Source organism: Phyllobates terribilis, unplaced genomic scaffold (genome assembly GCF_046119375.1).
Source record: "Phyllobates terribilis strain yellow unplaced genomic scaffold, ASM4611937v1 Scaffold_3__8_contigs__length_932513732, whole genome shotgun sequence".
Taxonomy (NCBI): Eukaryota; Metazoa; Chordata; class Amphibia; order Anura; family Dendrobatidae; genus Phyllobates; species Phyllobates terribilis.
The window spans coordinates 544,079,997-544,096,711 of NW_027362763.1; positions in this window are offsets into that span (position 1 = coordinate 544,079,997).

The following is a 16,715-nucleotide window of genomic DNA, read 5'->3' on the forward strand; positions in this document are numbered from 1 at the left end:
TTGAATTTGCAACCTGTTGGAGGTCAGAATAGATGGACTAATAGACCAATTCCCACGCACTGCTAGAAGCCCAAATATTTTTTCAGAGCCAGATCCAGATAAAAATTATTTTTAATTTGCAACCTGGTGGAGATTAGTATAGATGGACTAATAGACCAAGTCCCACACACTGTTAGAAGCCAAAATATTTTTTCAGAGCTAGATGCAGAAAAAAATAATATTGAATTTGCAACCTGATGGAGGTCAGTATAGATGGACTAATAGAACAAGTCCCACACACTGCTAGAAGCCGAAATATTTTTTCAGAGCTAGATGCAGAAAAAAATTATATTGAATTTGCAACATGATGGAGGTCAGTATAGATGGACTAATAGACCAAGTCCCACACACTGCTAGAAGCCGAATTATTTTTTCAGAGCTTGTTGTAGAAAAAAATTATATTGAATTTGCAACCTGATGGAGGTCAGTATAGATGGACTAATAGAACAAGTCCCACACACTGCTAGAAGCCGAAATATTTTTTCAGAGCTAGATGCAGAAAAAAATTATATTGAATTTGCAACATGATGGAGGTTAGTATGGATGGACTAATAGACCAAGTCCCACACACTGCTAGAAGCCCAAATATTTTTTCAGAGCTAGATGCAGATAAAAATTATTTTTCATTTGCAACCTGGTGGAGGTTAGTATAGATGGACTAATAGACCAAGTCCCACACACTGTTAGAAGCCAAAATATTTTTTCAGAGCTAGATGCAGAAAAAAATTATATTGAATTTGCAACCTGATGGAGGTCAGTATAGATGGACTAATAGACCAAGTCCCACACACTGCTAGAAGCCGAAATATTTTTTCAGAGCTAGATGCAGAAAAAAATTATATTGAATTTGCAACCTGATGGAGGTCAGTATAGATGGACTAATAGACCAAGTCCCACACACGGCTAGAAGCCCAAATATTTTTTCAGAGCTAGATGCAGATAAAAATTATTTTTAATTTGCAACCTGGTGGAGGTTAGTATAGATGGACTAATAGACCAAGTCCCACACACTGCTAGAAACTGAAATATTTTTTCAGAGCAGGATGCAGAAAAAATTATATTGAATTTGCAACCTGTTGGAGGTCAGAATAGATGGGCTAATAGACCAATTCCCACGCACTGCTAGAAGCCCAAATATTTTTTCAGAGCTAGATGCAGATAAAAATTATTTTTAATTTGCAACCTGGTGGAGATTAGTATAGATGGACTAATAGACCAAGTCCCACACACTGTTAGAAGCCAAAATATTTTTTCAGAGCTAGATGCAGATAAAAATTATATTGAATTTGCAACCTGAGGAGGTTAGTATAGATGGACTAATAGAACATGTCCCACACACTGCTAGAAGCCAAAATATTTTTTCAGAGCTAGATGCAGAAAAATATTATATTGAATTTGCAACCTGATGGAGGTCAGTAGAGATGGACTAATAGACCAAGTCCCACACACTGCTAGAAGCCCAAACATTTTTTCAGAGCTAGATGCATATAAAAATTATTTTTAATTTGCAACCTGGTGGAGGTTAATATAGATGAACTAATAGACCAAGTCCCACACACTGCTAGAAGCCCAAATATTTTTTCAGAGCTAGATGCAGAAAAAAATTATATTGAATTTGCAACCTGATGGAGGTTAGTATAGATGGACTAATAGACCAAGTCCCACACACTGCTAGAAGCCCAAATATTTTTTCAGAGCTAGATGCAGATAAAAATTATTTTTAATTTGCAACCTGGTGGAGGTTAGTATAGATTGACTAATAGACCAAGTCCCACACACTGCTAGAAGCCGAAATATTTCTTCAGAGCTAGATGCAGAAAAAAATTATATTGAATTTGCATCCTGATGGAGGTTAGTATAGATGGACTAATAGAAAAAGTCCCACACACTGCTAGAAACCGAAATATTTTTTCAGAGCTAGATGCAGAAAAAAATTATATTGAATTTGCAACCTGTTGGAGGTCAGAATAGATGGACTAATAGACCAATTCCCACGCACTGCTAGAAGCCCAAATATTTTTTCAGAGCTAGATCCAGATAAAAATTATTTTTAATTTGCAACCTGGTGGAGATTAGTATAGATGGACTAATAGACCAAGTCCCACACACTGTTAGAAGCCAAAATATTTTTTCAGAGCTAGATGCAGAAAAAAATAATATTGAATTTGCAACCTGATGGAGGTCAGTATAGATGGACTAATAGAACAAGTCCCACACACTGCTAGAAGCCGAAATATTTTTTCAGAGCTAGATGCAGAAAAAAATTATATTGAATTTGCAACATGATGGAGGTCAGTATAGATGGACTAATAGACCAAGTCCCACACACTGCTAGAAGCCGAAATATTTTTTCAGAGCTTGTTGTAGAAAAAAATTATATTGAATTTGCAACCTGATGGAGGTCAGTATAGATGGACTAATAGAACAAGTCCCACACACTGCTAGAAGCCGAAATATTTTTTCAGAGCTAGATGCAGAAAAAAATTATATTGAATTTGCAACATGATGGAGGTTAGTATAGATGGACTAATAGACCAAGTCCCACACACTGCTAGAAGCCCAAATATTTTTTCAGAGCTAGATGCAGATAAAAATTATTTTTCATTTGCAACCTGGTGGAGGTTAGTATAGATGGACTAATAGACCAAGTCCCACACACTGCTAGAAGCCGAAATATTTTTTCAGAGCTAGATGCAGCAAAAATTATATTGAAATTGCAACCTGATGGAGGTCAGTATAGATGGACTAATAGAACAAGTCCCACACACTGCTGGAAGCCGAAATATTTTTTCAGAGCTAGATGCAGAAAAAAATTATATTGAATTTGCAACCTGATGGAGGTCAGTATAGATGGACTAATAGAACAAGTCCCACACACTGCTAGAAGCCAAAATATTTTTTCAGAGCTAGATGCAGAAAAATATTATATTGAATTTGCAACCTGATGGAGGTCAGTATAGATGGACTAATAGACCAAGTCCCACACACTGCTAGAAGCCCAAATATTTTTTCAGAGCTAGATGCATATAAAAATTATTTTTAATTTGCAACCTGGTGGAGGTTAGTATAGATGGACTAATAGACCTAGTCCCACACACTGCTAGAAGCTGAAATATTTTTTCAGAGCTAGATGCAGAAAAAAATTATATTAAATTTGCAACCTGATGGAGGTCAGTATAGATGGACTAATGGAACAAGTCCCACAAACTGCTAGAAGCCCAAATATTTTTTCAGAGCTAGATGCAGATAAAAATTATTTTTAATTTGCAACCTGGTGGAGGTTAATATAGATGAACTAATAGACCAAGTCCCACACACTGCTAGAAGCCCAAATATTTTTTCAGAGCTAGATGCAGAAAAAAATTATATTGAATTTGCAACCTGTTGGAGGTCAGAATAGATGGACTAATAGACCAATTCCCACGCACTGCTAGAAGCCGAAATATTTTTTCAGAGCTTGTTGTAGAAAAAAATTCTATTGAATTTGCAACCTAATGGAGGTCAGTATAGATGGACTAATAGAACAAGGCCCACACACTGCTAGAAGCCCAAATATTTTTTCAGAGGTAGATGCATATAAAAATTATTTTTAATTTGCAACCTGGTGGAGGTTAGTATAGATGGACTTATAGACCAAGTCCCACACACTGCTAGAAGCCGAAATATTTTTTCAGAGCTAGATGCAGAAAAAAATTATATTGAATTTGCAACCTGTTGGAGGTCAGAATAGATGGACTAATAGTCCAAGTCCCATGCACTGCTAGAAGCCCAAATATTTTTTCAGAGCTAGATGCAGATAAAAATTATTTTTAATTTGCAACCTGGTGGAGATTAGTATAGATGGACTAATAGACCAAGTCCCACACACTGTTAGAAGCCAAAATATTTTTTCAGAGCTAGATGCAGAAAAAAATAATATTGAATTTGCAACCTGATGGAGGTCAGTATAGATGGACTAATAAACCAAGTCCCACACACTGCTAGAAGCCGAAATATTTTTTCAGAGCTAGATGCAGAAAAAAATTATATTGAATTTGCAACCTGATGGAGGTCAGTATAGATGGACTAATAGACCAAGTCCCACACACTGCTAGAAGCCCAAAGATTTTTTCAGAGCTAGATGCAGATAAAAATTATTTTTAATTTGCAACCTGGTGGAGGTTAGTATAGATGGACTAATAGACCAAGTCCCACACACTGCTAGAAGCCGAAATATTTTTTCAGAGCTAGATGCAGAAAAAAATTATATTGAATTTGCAACCTGATGGAGGTTAGTATAGATGGACTAATAGAAAAAGTCCCACACACTGCTAGAAACTGAAATATTTTTTCAGAGCTAGATGCAGAAAAAATTATATTGAATTTGCAACCTGTTGGAGGTCAGAATAGATGGGCTAATAGTCCAATTCCCACGCACTGCTAGAAGCCCAAATATTTTTTCAGAGCTAGATGCAGATAAAAATTATTTTTAATTTGCAACCTGGTGGAGATTAGTATAGATGGACTAATAGACCAAATCCCACACACTGTTAGAAGCCAAAATATTTTTTCAGAGCTAGATGCAGATAAAAATTATATTGAATTTGCAACCTGACGGAGGTTAGTATAGATGGACTAATAGAACAAGTCCCACACACTGCTAGAAGCCAAAATATTTTTTCAGAGCTAGATGCAGAAAAAAATTATATTGAATTTGCAACCTGATGGAGGTCAGTATAGATGGACTAATAGACCAAGTCCCACACACTGCTAGAAGCCCAAAGATTTTTTCAGAGCTAGATGCAGATAAAAATTATTTTTAATTTGCAACCTGGTGGAGGTTAGTATAGATGGACTAATAGACCAAGTCCCACACACTGCTAGAAGCCGAAATATTTTTTCAGAGCTAGATGCAGAAAAAAATTATATTGAATTTGCATCCTGATGGAGGTTAGTATAGATGGACTAATAGAAAAAGTCCCACACACTGCTAGAAACCGAAATATTTTTTCAGAGCTAGATGCAGAAAAAAATTATATTGAATTTGCAACCTGTTGGAGGTCAGAATAGATGGACTAATAGACCAATTCCCACGCACTGCTAGAAGCCCAAATATTTTTTCAGAGCTAGATCCAGATAAAAATTATTTTTAATTTGCAACCTGGTGGAGATTAGTATAGATGGACTAATAGACCAAGTCCCACACACTGTTAGAAGCCAAAATAATTTTTCAGAGCTAGATGCAGAAAAAAATAATATTGAATTTGCAACCTGATGGAGGTCAGTATAGATGGACTAATAGAACAAGTCCCACACACTGCTAGAAGCCGAAATATTTTTTCAGAGCTAGATGCAGAAAAAAATTATATTGAATTTGCAACATGATGGAGGTCAGTATAGATGGACTAATAGACCAAGTCCCACACACTGCTAGAAGCCGAAATATTTTTTCAGAGCTTGTTGTAGAAAAAAATTATATTGAATTTGCAACCTGATGGAGGTCAGTATAGATGGACTAATAGAACAAGTCCCACACACTGCTAGAAGCCGAAATATTTTTTCAGAGCTAGATGCAGAAAAAAATTATATTGAATTTGCAACATGATGGAGGTTAGTATAGATGGACTAATAGACCAAGTCCCACACACTGCTAGAAGCCCAAATATTTTTTCAGAGCTAGATGCAGATAAAAATTATTTTTCATTTGCAACCTGGTGGAGGTTAGTATAGATGGACTAATAGACCAAGTCCCACACACTGCTAGAAGCCCAAATATTTTTTCAGAGCTAGATGCAGAGAAAAATTATTTTTCATTTGCAACCTGGTGGAGGTTAGTATAGATGGACTAATAGACCAAGTCCCACACACTGCTAGAAGCCAAAATATTTTTTCAGAGCTAGATGCAGCAAAAATTATATTGAATTTGCAACCTGATGGAGGTCAGTATAGATGGACTAATAGAACAAGTCCCACACACTGCTAGAAGCCGAAATATTTTTTCAGAGCTAGATGCAGAAAAAAATTATATTGAATTTGCAACCTGATGGAGGTCAGTATAGATGGACTAATAGAACAAGTCCCACACAATGCTAGAAGCCCAAATATTTTTTCAGAGCTAGATGCAGAAAAAAATTATATTGAATTTGCAACCTGATGGAGGTTAGTATAGATGGACTAATAGAACAAGTCCCACACACTGCTAGAAACCGAAATATTTTTTCAGAGCTAGATGCAGAAATTTTTTTTATTGAATTTGCAAGATGATGGAGGTCAGTATAGATGGACTAATAGACCAAGTCCCACACACTGCTAGAAGCCCAAATATTTTTTCAGAGCTAGATGCAGATAAAAATTATTTTTAATTTGCAACCTGGTGGAGGTTAGTATAGATGGACTAATAGAACAAGTCCCACACACTGCTAGAAGCCGAAATATTTTTTCAGAGCTGGTTGCAGAAAAAAATTATATTGAATTTGCAACATGATGGAGGTTAGAATAGATGGACATATAGACCAAGTCCCACACACTGCTAGAAGTCCAAATATTTTTTCAGAGCTAGATGCAGATAAAAAATATTTTTAATTTGCAACCTTGTGGAGGTTAGTATAGATGGACTAATAGACGAAGTCCCACACACTGCCTGAAGCTGAAATAATTTTTTAGAGCTAGATGTAGAAAAAAATTATATTGAATTTGCAACCTGATGGAGGTCAGTATAGATGGACTAATAGAACAAGTCCCACACACTGCTAGAAGCCCAAATATTTTTTCAGAGCTAGATAGAGAAAAAATTATATTGAATTTACAACCTGATGGAGGTCAGTAAAGATGGACTAATAGAACAAGTACCACACACTGCTAGAAGCCGAAATATTTTTTCAGAGCTAGATGCAGAAAAAAATTATATTGAATTTGCAACCTGATGGAGGTTAGTATAGATGGACTAATAGAACAAGTCCCACAGACTGCAAGAAGCCAAAATATTTTTTCAGAACTCGATGCAGAAAAAAATTATATTGAATTTGCAACCTGATGGAGGTCAGTATAGATGGACTAATAGACCAAGTCCCACAAACTGCTAGAAGCCCAAATAATTTTTCAGAGCTAGATGCAGATAAAAATTATTTTTCATTTGCAACCTGGTGGAGGTTAGTATAGATGGACTAATAGACCAAGTCCCACACACTGCTTGAAGCCGAAATATTTTTTCAGAGCTAGATGCAGAAAAAAATTATATTGAATTTGCAACCTGATGGAGGTCAGTATAGATGGACTAATAGAACAAGGCCCACACACTGCTAGAAGCCCAAATATTTTTTCAGAGGTAGATGCTGATAAAAATTATTTTTAATTTGCAACCTGGTGGAGGTTAGTATAGATGGACTTATAGACAAAGTCCCACACACTGCTAGAAGCCGAAATATTTTTTCAGAGCTAGATGCAGAAAAAAATTATATTGAATTTGCAACCTGATGGAGGTCAGTATAGATGGACTAAAAGAACAAGTCCCACACACTGCTAGAAGCCGAAATATTTTTTCAGAGGTAAATGCAGAAAAAAATTATATTGAATTTGCAACCTGTTGGAGGTCAGAATAGATGGACTAATAGACCAATTCCCATGCACTGCTAGAAGCCGAAATATTTTTTCAGAGCTTGTTGTAGAAAAAAATTCTATTGAATTTGCAACCTAATGGAGGTCAGTATAGATGGACTAATAGAACAAGGCCCACACACTGCTAGAAGCCCAAATATTTTTTCAGAGGTAGATGCATATAAAAATTATTTTTAATTTGCAACCTGGTGGAGGTTAGTATAGATGGACTTATAGACCAAGTCCCACACACTGCTAGAAGCCGAAATATTTTTTCAGAGCTAGATGCAGAAAAAAATTATATTGAATTTGCAACCTGTTGGAGGTCAGAATAGATGGACTAATAGACCAAGTCCCACGCACTGCTAGAAGCCCAAATATTTTTTCAGAGCTAGATGCAGATAAAAATTATTTTTAATTTGCAACCTGGTGGAGATTAGTATAGATGGACTAATAGACCAAGTCCCACACACTGTTAGAAGCCAAAATATTTTTTCAGAGCTAGATGCAGAAAAAAATAATATTGAAATTGCAACCTGATGGAGGTCAGTATAGATGGACTAATAGACCAAGTCCCACACACTGCTAGAAGCCGAAATATTTTTTCAGAGCTAGATGCAGAAAAAAATTATATTGAATTTGCAACCTGATGGAGGTCAGTATAGATGGACTAATAGACCAAGTCCCACACACTGCTAGAAGCCCAAATATTTTTTCAGAGCTAGATGCAGATAAAAATTATTTTTAATTTGCAACCTGGTGGAGGTTAGTATAGATGGACTAATAGACCAAGTCCCACACACTGCTAGAAGCCGAAATATTTTTTCAGAGCTAGATGCAGAAAAAAATTATATTGAATTTGCAACCTGATGGAGGTTAGTATAGATGGACTAATAGAAAAAGTCCCACACACTGCTAGAAACTGAAATATTTTTTCAGAGCTAGATGCAGAAAAAATTATATTGAATTTGCAACCTGTTGGAGGTCAGAATAGATGGGCTAATAGACCAATTCCCACGCACTGCTAGAAGCCCAAATATTTTTTCAGAGCTAGATGCAGATAAAAATTATTTTTAATTTGCAACCTGGTGGAGATTAGTATAGATGGACTAATAGACCAAGTCCCACACACTGTTAGAAGCCAAAATATTTTTTCAGAGCTAGATGCAGATAAAAATTATATTGAATTTGCAACCTGACGGAGGTTAGTATAGATTGACTAATAGAACAAGTCCCACACACTGCTAGAAGCCAAAATATTTTTTCAGAGCTAGATGCAGAAAAAAATTATATTGAATTTGCAGCCTGATGGAGGTCAGTATAGATGGACTAATAGACCAAGTCCCACACACTGCTAGAAGCCCAAATATTTTTTCAGAGCTAGATGCAGATAAAAATTATTTTTAATTTGCAACCTGGTGGAGGTTAGTATAGATGCACTAATAGACCAAGTCCCACACACTGCTAGAAGCCGAAATATTTTTTCAGAGCTAGATGCAGAAAAAAATTATATTGAATTTGCATCCTGATGGAGGTTAGTATAGATGGACTAATAGAAAAAGTCCCACACACTGCTAGAAACCGAAATATTTTTTCAGAGCTAGATGCAGAAAAAAATTATATTGAATTTGCAACCTGTTGGAGGTCAGAATAGATGGACTAATAGACCAATTCCCATGCACTGCTAGAAGCCCAAATATTTTTTCAGAGCTAGATCCAGATAAAAATTATTTTTAATTTGCAACCTGGTGGAGATTAGTATAGATGGACTAATAGACCAAGTCCCACACACTGTTAGAAGCCAAAATAATTTTTCAGAGCTAGATGCAGAAAAAAATAATATTGAATTTGCAACCTGATGGAGGTCAGTATAGATGGACTAATAGAACAAGTCCCACACACTGCTAGAAGCCGAAATATTTTTTCAGAGCTAGATGCAGAAAAAAATTATATTGAATTTGCAACATGATGGAGGTCAGTATAGATGGACTAATAGACCAAGTCCCACACACTGCTAGAAGCCGAAATATTTTTTCAGAGCTTGTTGTAGAAAAAAATTATATTGAATGTGCAACCTGATGGAGGTCAGTATAGATGGACTAATAGAACAAGTCCACACACTGCTAGAAGCCGAAATATTTTTTCAGAGCTAGATGCAGAAAAAAATTATATTGAATTTGCAACATGATGGAGGTTAGTATAGATGGACTAATAGACCAAGTCCCACACACTGCTAGAAGCCCAAATATTTTTTCAGAGCTAGATGCAGCAAAAATTATACTGAATTTGCAACCTGATGGAGGTCAGTATAGATGGACTAATAGAACAAGTCCCACACACTGCTAGAAGCCGAAATATTTTTTCAGAGCTAGATGCAGAAAAAAATTATATTGAATTTGCAACCTGATGGAGGTCAGTATAGATGGACTAATAGAACAAGTCCCACACACTGCTAGAAGCCAAAATATTTTTTCAGAGCTAGATGCAGAAAAATATTATATTGAATTTGCAACCTGATGGAGGTCAGTAGAGATGGACTAATAGACCAAGTCCCACACACTGCTAGAAGCCAAATATTTTTTCAGAGCTAGATGCATATAAAAATTATTTTTAATTTGCAACCTGGTGGAGGTTAGTATAGATGGACTAATAGACCAAGTCCCACACACTGCTAGAAGCCGAAATATTTTTTCAGAGCTAGATGCAGAAAAAAATTATATTAAATTTGCAACCTGATGGAGGTCAGTATAGATGGACTAATAGAACAAGTCCCACAAACTGCTAGAAGCCCAAATATTTTTTCAGAGCTAGATGCAGGTAAAAATTATTTTTAATTTGCAACCTGGTGGAGGTTAATATAGATGAACTAATAGACCAAGTCCCACACACTGCTAGAAGCCCAAATATTTTTTCAGAGCTAGATGCAGAAAAAAATTATATTGAATTTGCAACCTGATGGAGGTTAGTATAGATGGACTAATAGACCAAGTCCCACACACTGCTAGAAGCCCAAATATTTTTTCAGAGCTAGATGCAGATAAAAATTATTTTTAATTTGCAACCTGGTGGAGGTTAGTATAGATTGACTAATAGACCAAGTCCCACACACTGCTAGAAGCCGAAATATTTTTTCAGAGCTAGATGCAGAAAAAAATGATATTGAATTTGCATCCTGATGGAGGTTAGTATAGATGGACTAATAGAAAAAGTCCCACACACTGCTAGAAACCGAAATATTTTTTCAGAGCTAGATGCAGAAAAAAATTATATTGAATTTGCAACCTGTTGGAGGTCAGAATAGATGGACTAATAGACCAATTCCCACGCACTGCTAGAAGCCCAAATATTTTTTCAGAGCTAGATCCAGATAAAAATTATTTTTAATTTGCAACCTGGTGGAGATTAGTATAGATGGACTAATAGACCAAGTCCCACACACTGTTAGAAGCCAAAATATTTTTTCAGAGCTAGATGCAGAAAAAAATAATATTGAATTTGCAACCTGATGGAGGTCAGTATAGATGGACTAATAGAACAAGTCCCACACACTGCTAGAAGCCGAAATATTTTTTCAGAGCTAGATGCAGAAAAAAATTATATTGAATTTGCAACATGATGGAGGTCAGTATAGATGGACTAATAGACCAAGTCCCACACACTGCTAGAAGCCGAAATATTTTTTCAGAGCTTGTTGTAGAAAAAAATTATATTGAATTTGCAACATGATGGAGGTTAGTATAGATGGACTAATAGACCAAGTCCCACACACTGCTAGAAGCCCAAATATTTTTTCAGAGCTAGATGCAGATAAAAATTATTTTTCATTTGCAACCTGGTGGAGGTTAGTATAGATGGACTAATAGACCAAGTCCCACACACTGCTAGAAGCCCAAATATTTTTTCAGAGCTAGATGCAGATAAAAATTATTTTTCATTTGCAACCTGGTGGAGGTTAGTATAGATGGACTAATAGACCAAGTCCCACACACTGCTAGAAGCCGAAATATTTTTTCAGAGCTAGATGCAGCAAAAATTATATTGAATTTGCAACCTGATGGAGGTCAGTATAGATGGACTAATAGAACAAGTCCCACACACTGCTAGAAGCCGAAATATTTTTTCATAGCTAGATGCAGAAAAAAATTATATTGAATTTGCAACCTGATGGAGGTCAGTATAGATGGACTAATAGAACAAGTCCCACACACTGCTAGAAGCCAAAATATTTTTTCAGAGCTAGATGCAGAAAAATATTATATTGAATTTGCAACCTGATGGAGGTCAGTATAGATGGACTAATAGACCAAGTCCCACACACTGCTAGAAGCCCAAATATTTTTTCAGAGCTAGATGCATATAAAAATTATTTTTAATTTGCAACCTGGTGGAGGTTAGTATAGATGGACTAATAGACCTAGTCCCACACACTGCTAGAAGCTGAAATATTTTTTCAGAGCTAGATGCAGAAAAAAATTATATTAAATTTGCAACCTGATGGAGGTCAGTATAGATGGACTAATAGAACAAGTCCCACAAACTACTAGAAGCCCAAATATTTTTTCAGAGCTAGATGCAGATAAAAATTATTTTTAATTTGCAACCTGGTGGAGGTAATATAGATGAACTAATAGACCAAGTCCCACACACTGCTAGAAGCCCAAATATTTTTTCAGAGCTAGATGCAGAAAAAAATTATATTGAATTTGCAACCTGATGGAGGTTAGTATAGATGGACTAATAGAACAAGTCCCACACACTGCTAGAAACAGAAATATTTTTTCAGAGCTAGATGCAGAAATTTTTTTTATTGAATTTGCAAGATGATGGAGGTCAGTATAGATGGACTAATAGACCAAGTCCCACACACTGCTAGAAGCCCAAATATTTTTTCAGAGCTAGATGCAGATAAAAATTATTTTTAATTTGCAACCTGGTGGAGGTTAGTATAGATGGACTAATAGAACAAGTCCCACACACTGCCTGAAGCTGAAATAATTTTTTAGAGCTAGATGTAGAAAAAAATTATATTGAATTTGCAACCTGATGGAGGTCAGTATAGATGGACTAATAGAACAAGTCCCACACAGTGCTAGAAGCCCAAATATTTTTTCAGAGCTAGATAGAGAAAAAATTATATTGAATTTACAACCTGATGGAGGTCAGTAAAGATGGACTAATAGAACAAGTCCCACACACTGCTAGAAGCCGAAATATTTTTTTAGAGCTAGATGCAGAAAAAAATTATATTGAATTTGCAACCTGATGGAGGTTAGTATAGATGGACTAATAGAACAAGTCCCACACACTGCAAGAAGCCAAAATATTTTTTCAGAACTCGATGCAGAAAAAAATTATATTGAATTTGCAACCTGATGGAGGTCAGTATAGATGGACTAATAGACCAAGTCCCACAAACTGCTAGAAGCCCAAATAATTTTTCAGAGCTAGATGCAGATAAAAATTATTTTTCATTTGCAACCTGGTGGAGGTTAGTATAGATGGACTAATAGACCAAGTCCCACACACTGCTTGAAGCCGAAATATTTTTTCAGAGCTAGATGCAGAAAAAAATTATATTGAATTTGCAACCTGATGGAGGTCAGTATAGATGGACTAATAGAACAAGGCCCACACACTGCTAGAAGCCCAAATATTTTTTCAGAGGTAGATGCTGATAAAAATTATTTTTAATTTGCAACCAGGTGGAGGTTAGTATAGATGTACTAATAGACCAAGTCCCACAGAGTGCTTGAAGCTGAAATATTTTTTCAGAGCTAGATGCAGAAAAAAATTATATTGAATTTGCAACCTGTTGGAGGTCAGAATAGATGGACTAATAGACCAATTCCCACGCACTGCTAGAAGCCGAAATATTTTTTCAGAGCTTGTTGTAGAAAAAAATTCTATTGAATTTGCAACCTAATGGAGGTCAGTATAGATGGACTAATAGAACAAGGCCCACACACTGCTAGAAGCCCAAATATTTTTTCAGAGGTAGATGCATATAAAAATTATTTTTAATTTGCAACCTGGTGGAGGTTAGTATAGATGGACTTATAGACCAAGTCCCACACACTGCTAGAAGCCGAAATATTTTTTCAGAGCTAGATGCAGAAAAAAATTATATTGAATTTGCAACCTGATGGAGGTCAGTATAGATGGACTAATAGAACAAGTCCCACACACTGCTAGAAGCCGAAATATTTTTTCAGAGGTAGATGCAGATAAAAATTATTTTTAATTTGCAACCAGGTGGAGGTTAGTATAGATGTACTAATAGACCAAGTCCCACAGAGTGCTTGAAGCCGAAATATTTTTTCAGAGCTAGATGCAGAAAAAAATGATATTGAATTTGCAACCTGATGGAGGTCAGTATAGATGGACTAATAGAACAAGAACCACACACTGCTAGAAGCCGAAATATTTTTTCAGAGCTAGATGCAGAAAAAAATTATATTGAATTTGCAACCTGATGGAGGTCAGTATAGATGGACTAATAGAACAAGTCCCACACACTGCTAGAAGCCGAAATATTTTTTCAGAGCTAAATGCAGAAAAAAATTATATTGAATTTGCAACCTGATGGAGGTTAGTATAGATGTACTAATAGACCAAGTCCCACACACTGCTAGAAGCCCAAATATTTTTTCAGAGCTAGATGCAGATAAAAATTATTTTTAATTTGCAACCTGATGGAGGTTAGTATAGATGGACTAATAGACCAAGTCTCACACATTGCTAGAAGCCGAAATATTTTTTCAGAGCTAGATGCAGAAAAAAATTATATTGAATTTGCAACCTGATGGAGGTCAGTATAGATGGACTAATAGAACAAGTCCCACACACTGCTAGAAGCCGAAATATTTTTTCAGAGCTAGATGCAGAAAAAAATTATATTGAATTTGCAACCTGATGGAGGTTAGTATAGATGGACTAATAGAACAAGTCCCACACACTGCAAGAAGCCGAAATATTTTTTCAGAGCTGGATGCAGAAAAAAATTATATTGAATTTGCGACCAGATGGAGGTCAGTATAGATGGACTAATAGACCAAGTCCCACACACTGCTAGAAGCCGAAATATTTTTTCAGAGCTAGAGGCAGAAAAATATTATATTGAATTTGCAACCTGGTGGAGGTTAGTATAGATTGACTAATAGAATTATGCTATGCCCAAAAGGTTTTACTTCACTAGGTGCAGTAAAAAAATTGGTATTCTATACACAGTTGGTGTAGCTTGCAACACAGATAGGCTACTCCACTAGCTAACACACACTGCAAGAGGCCAAAAAGGATTTGCTTTGCTAGATTTAGCCAAATGCTGTGAAAAAAACTTGCACAGCACTGGCACAGACCTGCCTGGCAAAAACTGATAGGAACTGATGTAACTTAGTCCTGAAAAGGACTGCAATTACAATTAGTCTATACTCCCAACCTATCTATTTAAGAGCACAGACCTGCCTGATAAAAGTTGTAGGAAATTATGTAACCTAGTCCTTAAAAGGACTGCAATCACAACTCTTCCCTACTCCCAAGCTATCTGTAGATTTGTGCGAAAATTGGCTTGCAATTAACAAGGTATAGCGCACACAGCAACAGCGGTGCCGTCTAACACGCAGCTGCAGCAGTGAGAAAATGGTGGCGACGGGGAAAATGGCTGGGTCTTTTAGGGCAAGGACATGTGACATACACTGCCAATGACACATGCCCTTGCTTGTGTGAAAAAAAGCACTTGGCTCCATGTGTGCGCTGCTGATAGGCTGACAGATTGCACCTCCCCACTGTAAATGCGGGAAAGAGAAAAAAAAATGGAGATCTTCATTATTCCTGGAGAGATCCATCCCCTGCCCCTCCCCCCGCCCCGCTGTACACTCGAACTGCATATTAATATTAATTTACAGCATTACTGAGAAAAAATCCAGTTATGATTTTGGTGCACGAACAGTTATCGAACATAACCTCGAACAGCCGAAATTTTTTCAAATCGTTCGTGTTCGCCGAACTGCTCGAACACCGCCCAAAACAGCTCGAATTTGAGATTGGCGAACAGTTCGAGTCGAACACCTCTCATCTCTACTAAGGACAGGCAACAAGCAGAAGAGACTTGTTTGGGCTAAAGAACACAAGTAATGGACATTAGACCAGTGGAAATCTGTGCTTTGGTCTGATGAGTCCAAATTTGAGATCTTTGGTTCCAACCACCGTGTCTTTGTGCGACGCAGAAAAGGTGAACGGATGGACTCTACATGCCTGGTTCCCAACGTGAAGCATGGAGGAGGAGGTGTGATGGTGTGGGGGTGCTTTGCTTGTGACACCGTTGGGGATTTATTCAAAATTGAAGTCATACTGAACCAGCATGGCCACCACAGCATCTTGCAGCGGCATGCTATTCCATCCGGTTTGCGTTTAGTTGGACCATCATTGATTTTTCAACAGGACAATGACCCCAAACACACCTCCAGGCTGTGTAAGGGCTATTTGACCGAGAAGGAGAGTAATGGGGTGCTACGCCAGATGACCTGGCCTCCACAATCACCAGACCTGAACCCAATCGAGATGGTTTAGGGTGAGCTGGACCGCATAGTGAAGCCAAAATGGCCAACAAGTGCTAAGCATCTTTGGGAACTCCTTCAAGATTGTTGGAAGACCATTTCCGGTGACTACCTCTTGAAGCTCATCAAGAGAATGCCAAGAATGTGCAAAGCAGTCATCAAAGCAAAAGGTGGCTACTTTGAAGAACCTAGAATATAAGACATATTTTCAGTTGTTTCACACTTTTTGTTAGGTATATAATTCCACATGTGTTAATTCATAGTTTTGATGCTTTCAGTGTGAATGTACAATTTTCAACGTCATGAAAATACTGAAAAATCTTTAAATGAGAAGGTGTGTCCAAAGTTTTGGTCTGTACTGTATATATATTTATATACATATATATATATATATATATATATATATATATACAGTACAGACCAAAAGTTTGGACACACCTTCTCATTTAAAGATTTTTCTGTATTTTCATGACTATGAAAATTGTACATTCACACTGAAGGCATCAAAACTATGAAATAACACATGTGGAATTATATTCTTAACAAAAAAGT